The 11,556-nt window shown below is 48.7% G+C and overlaps 1 protein-coding gene across 2 annotated transcripts in view; it reads left to right on the forward strand.

Moving 5' to 3' along the window:
* The window catches only part of LOC310666072 (uncharacterized protein), a 1,539,811-nt gene that overhangs the window by 413,455 nt on the left and 1,114,800 nt on the right, over positions 1-11,556 (forward strand). The window lies entirely within an intron of this gene.

An 11,556-nucleotide genomic window follows, 5' to 3' on the forward strand; every position in this document is an offset into this window, starting at 1 on the left:
CAAGTTTCAGCCCAAACTGCAGTAAAACTTCAGAGTTCAGTAGTTTATGGGAAACCGTTTTGCCTGAACCGTTGGCGAAACCGAACTAGATTTCACCAACGGAGGGAGATGGCTGTTATTTGGCAAAAGCCAGCGTGAGACATGAAGTTTGTTGTTGGGATTTTAAGGAACCGCATGCTGGTTTGCAGAGGGGTCTCAGCCACCAAATCACTGCCTAGACTCAAGTTCGGAGGACCGTGAAAACCCCAGAGATCAAGGATGTTTGGTGGAGGTACAGGTGTTGTTGGACTGAAGGACGATGCAAGCCTTAGTCCCGCAACATCCAGAGGGCAACACATCCATGACAATCAGCAAGAAGGGCGAAAAGACAAGTACTGTGTAAGTTTCCAAGGCTTTTCTTCGTGTACTTCCTCCCAGAAGCCCCTCTAGGGCAGGGAGATTAAAAAAGCGCTGCGTGTTCAAGCGACACATCACCCTGGATTGGGGCCCGCAGTGTAACTTGCAAGGAATTCTGTTCCTCATGACCCTAGCCTTACAATATCCCCACAACAGCCAAGCCACAAAGTCCAACAGCAACGGGCCACGATCCTCTGGGACGTGACGAGGAACCCTCCAGCCCACACCTCTTGGGAAGCGTAGTAGCTTTGCCCCTGCCTAAAAATATTCCTGCTGTTGATGTACAAGAAGGATGGAGGGGAAGTTTGGCTTGGCTGCTGTTTTCGTGTGATGGTGATCGTGTTGATTATTTATCTGGGTGTGAATCTTGTGAATCTTTGTGAGTCACTTACATCTTCCTAAAGCAAGACATGAAAGAAGCACAAACAAATCAACCACAGCTATCCTTAAAAAATTCACACTTCTCTGAATTTTGCAGCGCTGTTCTCCAACCCCCAAAAATCTGCACAAATATACGTATGTACAATGGAGAAGAAAGCATGAACAAAAACGTGTGTGTGTGTGCATGCAAAATCAGCATACCAAAATTGGGGGAATCACTTGCTAAAAGGTCTATCTTTTTTAAAAAAATGTGCACTAAAGCAACAGGGAATTCTTATTGAGATACCTTTTAAAAAAAAGCGCAATTGTGATTAAATGCAGCAAACTAAATTTAAGATTATAAAGATGATAGTACAGTGGTAGCTCGGGTTACAGACGCTTCAGGTTACAGACTCTGCTAACGCAGAAATAGTGCTTCAGCTTAAGAACTTTGCTTCAGGATGAGAACAGAAATCGTGCTCTGGTGGCAGCGGGAGGCCCCATTAAGCTAAAGTGGTGCTTCAGGTTAAGAACAGTTTCAGGTTAAGAATGGACCTCCAGAACAAATTAAGTACGTAACCAGAGGTACCACTGTGTACAAAATGGGAAGATTTGCCCATCCCTCAGACTGACCCTGCAATGTAGGGCAACAGTGGTGCCCTGGGGGTGGCATTCTCAGTCCTTGCAAAAAGGAGGAGGAAACTCCAGATCTGGTTCAGGAGAGATGCCAGTGTTAGGAGGGACGGAGGGACCTCTGTGATCTTAGGAGGACATATCAGCCTGCCTTGTTGCTCCCCGTTGCCAAGGGGGTTCTTGAGCCCCGTGTGCCCAGCAGACTTTTCACAGTGGGACGGAACAAGCTTGCTTTCCCCTGCTCCACAGGCTGGAGCCCAAACCGATGGACTCAAGTCAGAAGAAAGGAGATTCAGACGAACCACCAGGAAGAACATTCTCAGGGTTAAGCGCCGTTCAGCAGCGGAACGCTCTCCCTCGGGAAGTCGTGGGCTCTCCTTCCATGGAGCTTGGTGGCCACCTATCTTGGATGCGTTAGCTGAGATCCCTGCATTGCAGGGGGTTGGAATAGATGACCACCAGCGGTCCCTTGCAACTCTATGATTCTGTGTGAGATAAGTGCCCTATGGGGGATACGGGCGTGGGAAGGGGTCGCATCCTGCACACTTGGTCCCCTTCTCACTTACCGTGTCCTGTGCTCTGGCCAGCCAGAAACCACAGCGAGGAGAAAAAGAGGCCACCGTCCTCTGCATGTCAGGGTTTGGGGACAACCCACCTCCGTATATAAAGGAAAGGGAAAGGGGTTAATTTTTAAATCTTCTTACCCCTCTCCCTGCGAGGAGGAGGAGGAGGAGGAAGGGCTGTATTCAGTTGGAGCTCAAGCACAGAGATTTGCCTTCCTTCTGGGGGAATCGCTTTTGGGAGTGCAGCCGTTTGGGGGGGGGCAATCAATTAACTTGGCTTTTAAAGACCTAACAAACGTGGCCAAGGGCCAAGGTCACAGTTAGGCCCTAAATGGATTTTCTTGTCTTATTTAAAAAAACAGAACAACCCTGGGATTCATCTGCAGTTGACAGGGAGGGGTGAGGAATTAAAATTCTGGCTTGCTCAAAGCAGAATCTGCTATTTTGCATCCTCTCTAGCAAAGAAAGCGGTTTGTGGAAGGGGGGGGGCAGACTGAGCCATGGTGTCAGTGCCACAGGTGTCAACAACAGCAGCAGCAGCAGCAACAACACCCTAAAACCAGGATTTGCTCTCAAGATCTGAAGGCCATCCTTGGGGAGCGGTCCCCGCTCTTTTAATTCTTCGCCGCCAGCAACCAGGACATTTCTGCGCTTCCCCCACACAGTGCAGAATGAGCAGGCAGGGCTGGCTGGCAACGGTGGTGGAAGCTCCCGAACCACAGTTAACATTTTATTTATATACAGTGGTACTTTGGGTTAAGAACTTAATCTGTTCTGGAGGTCCGTTCTTAACCTGAAACCGTTCTTAACCTGAAGCACCACTTTAGCTTAATGGGGCCTCCCGCTGCCGCCGGAGCACGATTTCTGTTCTCATCCTGAAGCAAAGTTCTTAACATGAGGTACTATTTCTGGGTTAGCGCACTCTGTAACCTGAAGTGTCTGTAACCTGAAGCGTATGTAACCCGAGGTACCACTGTATGTATGTATGTATGTATGTATGTATGTATTTATTTATTTAATGATTTGTTTATTTGTTTATTATTCCGCCATTCACTCAAAAATCATGGTGTGTGTGTGTGTGTGTTTCACAACAACAAAAATACAAAATGAGAACACAAAATGCATAACAACGAGAACCCACCTCCCATTTCTGACACACGTGTGTGTGTGTGTGTGTGTGTGTGAGAGAGAGAGAGAGAGAGAGAGAGAGAGAGGGATATCCATCTCTGCCATGTGCTACGGTCCTTGCAAAACTGCGTTTTTCAAAACGCGGAACGGGCAACGGTCAGAATATTTACACGCTTCTTTTAGAAGTCCTAAGTGGGAGCGCTGCCTGTATGTTCTGCCTACGTGGGTCAGAGGCAGTAAACGCTTCTGAATAGTACCAGTTGCCAGAAGCCACAGGAGGGGAAAAGGCTGCTCCTGCGCTCAGCTTTCCTGTTGCAATAATAAAATTTAAGGTCTTATATATATATAATCAATGTTCATAGATGTACCAACCAAGCACGTACATAGATCAGCACAGGAAGACCATCCTGAAACCATTTTGACGCCCCAACTGACCAAATGTTTCTCTGCAAGGAGGGAGGAGGCAGGGAAAAACCTTCCTTGTTACAGGAATTTAGAAATCACCATCTCAAAGGAATGGGCAGACTACCAGGAAAGGCAACCAGATAAGGCATTATCAGATAAGCTGGCAGACAGGAAAAAGAACAACATTCAAATTTCTGTTGTAGACCACCTTTTCTCTGATGTAGGTATGATGTTTGTGGGGGGTGGTCTTGGGTTACCCCCCTTCTGTGATGTATGCATGATGTATGGAGGGGTGGTCTTGAGCTCCAGGGTGGGCAATTTAAAATGTCTATATAACGGCGGGCACAACTTTGTTCAGGGTCATCCTCCTTTCCTGCTGCTGCAACAGTTCAACAAAGATCAGGCTTACGAGCTGCTTTGCTTCTCAATATTCTCTGGTTGGCCTCTGTTATTCTCTCCTACCAATAGGGAACCCACGTGAGGACTCTATACGGGCTCTTGTGTCCCCCATAAGGGAAAAGGGCATAGATTTTGTTTACAACACTGCGTGTTTCCCAAAAGTTGGCCACCATGAGAACACGATGCTGGACTAGATCGGCTCAGGCTCTTCTTATGTTCTTATTTCAGTATTTCTAGGGGTCCCCCTTATTTTTGGACTCACCCACCCACCCTGAAGCCTTCCCACCCCCACGGGGAATTCTGATCTGGTCGGTGAGAGGGTGGAGTGCCTTTTGCGAGAGTAAACTGCGCTCTCACTGCCCACTTTATCTCTGCCAAATCCAATCTCTCCCCCCCCCCCCAAGTCCTTTGCAATCTTCTTAGCTTTTCCACCGGCGCCACCCCCCACCCCCCCCAGCTGGGCTTGGCCATTTCAACTGCACCCCCCCCCAAACACTTAGCATCCACTGGGCAAGGAGGTCAAGGGCCTGTTTGTTTAAAACCCCTAATGCTATTAGCACAAGCGGATTACAAGACATCGGAACAGTCCGCAGGCCCCCTCCCACTCCTGGCGAGGAGGAGGAGGAGGAGGAGATTAATGGGGGGGAGCAGGAAGAGAGAAAAGGCCCTCATCCTGCAGGGGATGAACTTGGAAAGCTGAAACTGGAACGTGTTAGGGACTCCTCCAGAGGCACGGCAAGGCCCCTAGCTGGCAATCTGAACACACAAAGAAGTGTGTGTGTGTGTGTGTGTGTGTGTGTATGAGAGATAGCGGTAGTGGTTAGAGCAGGGGAAGTCCAGCTTGGACTACTGCAATGCGCTCTACGTGGGGCTACCTTTGAAGGTGACCCAGAAACTACAACTAATCCAGAATGCGGCAGCCAGACTGGTGACTGGGAGCGGCCGCCGAGACCACATAACACCGGTCTTGAAAGACCTACACTGGCTCCCAGGACGTTTCTGAGCACAATTCAAAGTGTTGGTGCTGACCTTGTAAGCCCGAAACAGCCTCGGTCCAGTAGACTTGAAGGAGCATCTCCACCCCCATCAAGTTCAATTCAAATTTATGTTTGTTTGTTTGTTTGCTTGGTTTTTTTGGGGGGGGGGTTGTCCCCATAAAAATACTGTAAGACTTCTAGTGTGCGTTCTCCTAGTAGGCATATTATGTATGCGGTGCACACCCTCCAACATTTCTCCAGTGAAAATAGGGAGGTCCTATTCCATAATGATAATTTTACTGTTTATACCCGCCACATCTTACTGGGTTACCCCAGCTGCTTTGGGCGCCTCCAACTTATAAAATAAAGCATCAAACATTAAAAGAACTTCCCTATACAGGATTACCTTCAGACGGCTCAAGGGTCAGATAACTCCACACCATCTAAAATTTATCCAATGAAAATAGAGACATCCTAAGGAAAGGCGGGGAAGCAGGTGGCGCTGTGGGTTAAACCACAGAGCCTAGGACTTGCTGATCAGAAGGTCAGCGGTTCGAATCCCGGCGACGGGGTGAGCTCCCGTTGCTCGGTCCCTGCTCCTGCCAACCTAGCAGTTCGAAAGGACCTCAAAGTGCAAGTAGATAAATAGGTACTGCTCCGGCGGGAAGGTAAACGGCGTTTCCGTGCGCTGCTCTGGTTCGCCAGAAGAGGCTTAGTCATGCTGGCCACATGACCCGGAAGCTGTACACCGACTCCCTCGGCCAGTAAAGCGAGATGAGCGCCGCAACCCCAGAGTCGGCCATGACTGGACCTAATGGTCAGGGGTCCCTTTACCTTTACCTTTAAGAAAAAGTGGGTAACAACTTGGCACATCTGGGATGGGGAATGATCCTGCAAGGAAGCCACACAACAGCCCCAGGACTATCTCCCATCGCGTGGGAAACAGAACTTGCAGATTTTGCCGCTCTGGAGTCCAAACCAAGCTCACAAGAACACGTTTGTTGCAGGGCAGAGATTAATAGCGTTGGGGTGGAGAAAAAGAGAGTCCCCTTGGTGCAATTTTCTGTATTGCCAGTGTCTTTCCCCGCAGCCCTGCAAACTCCTCTTATTCTCTCCAAAGAACCCTTCATTTCCCTTATTTGAGTCTCTGGGGAATGTGGTATTTAAAAGGCTCCTGGCAATAGGAAACCCTAAACGACTGGTTGTGTGTGAGGGGGGTGGGGGAGAGAGAAGGTTACACTGGAAGGTCAAAGCGCACAGGGATCAAAACGGCCCATTTAGGGGCAAGATATCACTGTCCGCCATCCTAATAACACGCAGACACTACCAGGAGCGTGCAAGACGGAAAACCAATGGGAAACCTCAAAAGTGCTACCAATAAGTGCCTTTTTATTTTTTAGGGGTGAGGGGTATAACCAGCACTCGGAGCCTTCCACATGTCCAACAAAGGGGGAGAGTTCAGCCACTCAAGAAGCCCAGCTTTTGAGTTTTGTTTTAAGGACAAGTTGCTAGCCCTCAAGCTCACAGGGACAAGCTTGAAATGATGTGGGTTGAAGGCCCCCAGCAGAGGCGTAGGAATAGTAAAATTATCGTTATGGAATGGGACCTCCCTATTTTCACTGGAGAAATGTTGGAGGGTATGCACCGCATACATAATATTGATTTATTATTATTATTTTGCCTGGAAAAACAGTTTTACGTTATTTCGTATTTTCTTACAAAGGAATGTGGATTATGGACCTCTGATAACAAGGAGGCGACTGTGGACAGATACTTAAATCTACAGGATGGATTGTGTTTTGGTTCCACTGAATTGAAATTTCAGCCTTCATGACATATGAAAACGGCCAAGTAAACAGCTGTTTTCATGGAGGAGGGTCAAGATATTAACTGATATGCATGAAATTTCAGATATAACTATATAATCCCTGTTGTAGTAAGATAAGACCGTTGGAGCATGCATTTAAAAAAAAAGTTTTTTATGAACCGCCCTAGTAGGGCAGTAATTGTTCCTTTTTGACACCCCCCTCCATGATGGAGCCTGGGGCGACCCCCCCCCACCCCCTTCCTACGCCCCTGACCCAAAGTCAAACTTGGGCCCAGTAAGATTTTCAGGGGGGGGGGCAGTTTAATTGCCCAGCAATGTTCCTGAGGCCCCAACCTGCCTCAAAGAATAATCACACATCATGCAATCTTGCTTTCATTTGCACAATGAACTCAGATGTTCTTGGGTTTCCTCAGCACAGAATTTTGTGCTGCCTATTCGGGGGGCGCAATGTCTTTATGTTGTTGCCTGTTCAGCGCAAAGCAGAAACCAGCCGAATAATTCTTCCTGCCCCTGAGTTCTGCAACCCAGAATGGCTGCGGCCGTTTCAGGAGCGAGACCAGACTGTTCCTCATGGCAGAAACCAGGCACAAAGCAAGAGGCAGCCAGAATCGGGTCCCCTTCACACCGGTTCTTTGCAAAGGGATGCAGACGGGTCATTTCAGACCTTGGACTTAATAACAGTCTTATGTGGAAGTTCAGATGGAGGAGAAATTTGGTTCAGTTCCCATTTACAGGCAAAGCAACACCAATACACGCTTGCGAAAGATCCATTCTTCAGCAAAGTAATGTGTGCAGAAAATGCATATATTGGTTTTGGGGGAAAATAAATAAGTGTATCTCTCTTAGTGAAAAGCATTTGCAATATTCATGTATATATTAGGAGAACTTAATGATTTTACATGAGTACTTAAAACACACACATTCCCAAACAGATGTGGAAATATGGAGAGCTAAGACTGGAAGCAGAGAGAAACCAGGAACCACCAGCAATTTTTGAGTGGCCCATGGGGGAAAGCATTAGGGGACCACTGCCCAGGTTGCACCCAACTAACTTCTACTCAGAGTAGATCCATTTAAATCAACGACCGTAAAGTTAGCCATGTCTGTTAACTTCAGTGAGTTTGCAAAGACCAGCAACTAGATGTGCAATCTGCCCCCCCACATGTGCCTGGCTCACCCCAGCCTGAAAATGTTTCCGGGAAGGAAGAAGATCTTAAGATCCCTGTCAGAGGCACTGAAGGCTGCTGCTGGTTTTGAAAAAGACCACCGTGGAAAAACGAGGCTTGAAGGCTGCACAGCCTTCCTTCTGCTGGTATCTGAACAGAAACAGCTGCCTGCCTGAGTTCACCCAGCTGAGCGGCCGCATCCGTCTTCGCTCTCTGGCACACCTTTTGAAAGGCAAGCACATCGCCGTGCTGAGCACTTTTTGGTCACAAGAAGAGATGTCCCTTTCCACACCACTCTGGCGTTTGCTCAGAGCCCCACCAGCCCTAATATCCTGGCAACATCCAGGATGAGAGGGATCTATCCTGGAAAAAAGTACCGTATTTTTCGCTCTATAAGACGCACCAGACCACAAGACGCACCTAGTTTTTGGAGGAGGAAAACAAGAAAAAAAATATTCTGAATCTCAGAAGCCAGAACAGCAAGAGGATTTGCTGCGCAGTGAAAGCAGCGATCCCTCTTGCTGTTCTGGCTTCTGGGATAGCTGCGCAGCCTGCGTTCGCTCCATAAGACGCACACACATTTCCCCTTACTTTTTAGGAGGGGAAAAGTGAGTCTTATAGAGCAAAAAATATGGTAAATAGCACAGCTGCTGCTGCGGCAGCAAAATCAGGACCTGCGTTCTGGAGGCACATAAAAGATGTCTTTGGGATGCCCAGATGAAGAACAAGGCAAAGGGGCCGTATCTCAGAGGCTGAACACTTGTTTGGCATGCAGAAGGTAGCAGGACTCTCGCCGGCAGCATCTTCAGGCAGGGCTGGGAAAAGACCCCCGGCCAAAACCCTGGGGAGCTGTAGGGGGCTAGTGGTGTGGCTATTAAGGCCAGCCCTTTATTCAGAACCATGAGGACTGGACCCTTAAAGGGGCAGAGCCATGGCTCAGCAGCAGGACAGCTGCTTTGCATGCAGAAGGCTCCAGATTCAATTCCCAAAGGCAGCATCTCCAGGCAGGGCTGGGAGAGACCCCTGCCGGAAAACCCCGGGCAGCCACTGCTGCCAGTCAGTGCAAACTATACGGAGTTAGATGGACCAATAGCTCAATAAGGCAGCGTCCTATGTTATCTGAATTATTTTGGCTTGGAGTTGACTTTCACAGGGCACGAAAGGACATGGACGCAAAGTGGGCTGAAAGAGGTGTGAAGACCCTCGTAGGCACACGCCGGAGGGAGGAAGTCCCTGTGGGGCTTGGGTCTAAGCCAACATGCCATGGGTGGTCCTGCCAAGCCCAGCCGCTGTTTGGTCTCTTACCTTTCTCCGCCACCTGCACCGTCCCCCGTCCTCCTCTCTTCCCCTCTTCCTCTCCATCTGTCAGGCGGGGACTGCTCTTTCCATCACACGCCGCTGTGTTGGGGTTACTTAAAATGAAAACCCAGTACTCTGCGTTCCCAGGAGAGCCAATGTGGTTATAAAGACAATCAGGTTAACTCTTGCCGGTGCCTGACGACCCTCCTCCCCGTCCTTTCTCAGAGGGGGGAAGAGAGCGAGACGGAGAAAACAGCCCTATAACGGACAAGTTGAAGGTCCGTGCTTCTATCTTCGCTCATCCCTCAGGCATCAGCACCCCCAAGACAGAAATAAGAGCCTTGGGGCCTTCTGTCTCTTCAGAAACAGGGGCGCAGGGAGCCCTACCTGTGGCTGGGAGGGCATTTCAAGAGTGCCACATTCAGAGGTTAGGTGATGTATAGGAGGGGGCTGTCAGTTGCAGAAGGAGGTGGGCAGCCAAGAATCACAGGCTTGTAGGGTTGGAAGAGAGCATGATATTCATCTAGTCCAGCCCCTCCAACACAGAAGTACTTTGCGCATTGCGGGTCTCGAACCCACAACCCAGAGATTGAGTCTCAGTCTCTACCAGCTGAGCTGGAAACCAAGTGCTGCTCTTGTGCTCGAATCCGGCTTGCTTATCTCCACACAAGCAAATGTTCAGCCACTTTGAGGACAGGATGTGGGACTAGATGGGGCAATAATCTGATCCACCACGCTCTCTTTGTAGAGAGTTTTTAAGGGTTGTGTTGAAGAGGGAAAAGCAACGACAAACCTAGACAGCATCTTAAAAAGCAGAGACATCACCTTGCCAAAGGTCCGTATAGTTCAAGCCATGGTTTTCCCAGTAGTGATGTGTAGAAGTGAGAGCTGGACCATAAAGAAGGCTGATCGCCGAAGAATGGATGCTTTTGAATTCTGGTGTTGAAGGGGACTCTTGAGAGTCCCATGGACAGCAAGAAGATCAAACCTCTCCATTCTGAAGGAAATCAGCCCTGAGTGCTGACTGGAAGGACAGATCCTGAAGCTGAGGCTCCAAGACTTTGGCCACCTCATAAGAAGAGAAGACTCCCTGGAAAAGACCCTGATGTTGGGAAAGATGGAGGGCACAAGGAGAAGGGGACGACAGAGGACGAGATGGCGGGACAGTGTTCTCGAAGCTACCAGCATGAGTTTGACCAAACTGCGGGAGGCAGTGGAAGACAGGAGTGCCTGGCATGCTCTGGTCCATGGGGTCACGAAGAGGCGGACACGACTAAAGAACAACAACAAGAAGAGGGAATTTCCACCAGTGCAAATTCTCTCTCCAGCGTCCAGTAATGTGCAGGACACAGTCCTTAAGTTGAATAGAGGCACCTGCCGCTCCCCCTCCAGTCACCAGGGATGTATAGTTCTAGGAATGCTGGGAGTCCTGCTTACATTATACATCCCATAATGAGCATCTGTTTGGCCACGAAGAGAGCATGGGGCTGGACTGGCTGGGCCCCCTTTGGCCTGTTCCAGCTGCTGTGGGTCTCAGCTTAAGTATTCATATAAGAGTCCCTTTCTTGGTCAGCAGCTCTGAGGGGCTATGTTGGCATTTTTATTATCTATTTCATAAAATTTATACACCTCTGGATTATAAAGAAGTATCGTGATCAGAGTTTTAGGAAAAGTGCTCCCAAGACTTGGGAACTTTATATATAGCAACGGAGGAGGATTTAAGAAGAGAAAGCAAATTCCAGGTTTCCAAAAGGAGTTGGTTGAGAATGGTCACAGACAGATAAACATTGCCTGCAGTCCTGTGTAGGATAACCCAACTTTTGTAGGTGCAAAAGCCAAGTTACAGGGAACCAGGCAGAGGGCCTTCTCGGTGGTGGCGCCCACCCTGTGGAACGCCCTCCCACCAGATGTCAAGAGAACAACAACTAACAGACTTTTAGAAGACATCTGAAAGCAGCCCTGTTTAGGGAAGCTTTTAATGTTTAATAGACTACAGTGGTACCTTGGGTTAAGTAATTCGTTCCGGAGGTCCGTACTTAACCTGAAACTGTTCCTAACCTGAAGCACCACTTTAGCTAATGGGGCCTCCTGCTGCCGCTGCGCCGCTGGAGCACAATTTCTGTTCTCATCCTGAAGCAAAGTTCTTAACCCGAGGTACTATTTCTGGGTTAGCGGAGTCTGTAACCTGAACCGTCTGTAACCTGAAGCTTATGTAACCTGAGGTACCACTGTATTGTAATATAATTTTAATATTCTGGTGGAAGCCGCCCAGAGTGGCTGGGGAAACCCAGCCAATGGGCGGGGCATAAATATATTATTATTATTATTATTATTATTATTAACTTGCAGACGTCATCTCAGAGCCTCTGTCTGTACTTTTTGAGCATCTTTGAGACTGTCCT

This window comes from Podarcis tiliguerta (assembly GCF_965153285.1).
Source record: "Podarcis tiliguerta genome assembly, chromosome: 16".
Classification (NCBI taxonomy): Eukaryota; Metazoa; Chordata; class Lepidosauria; order Squamata; family Lacertidae; genus Podarcis; species Podarcis tiliguerta.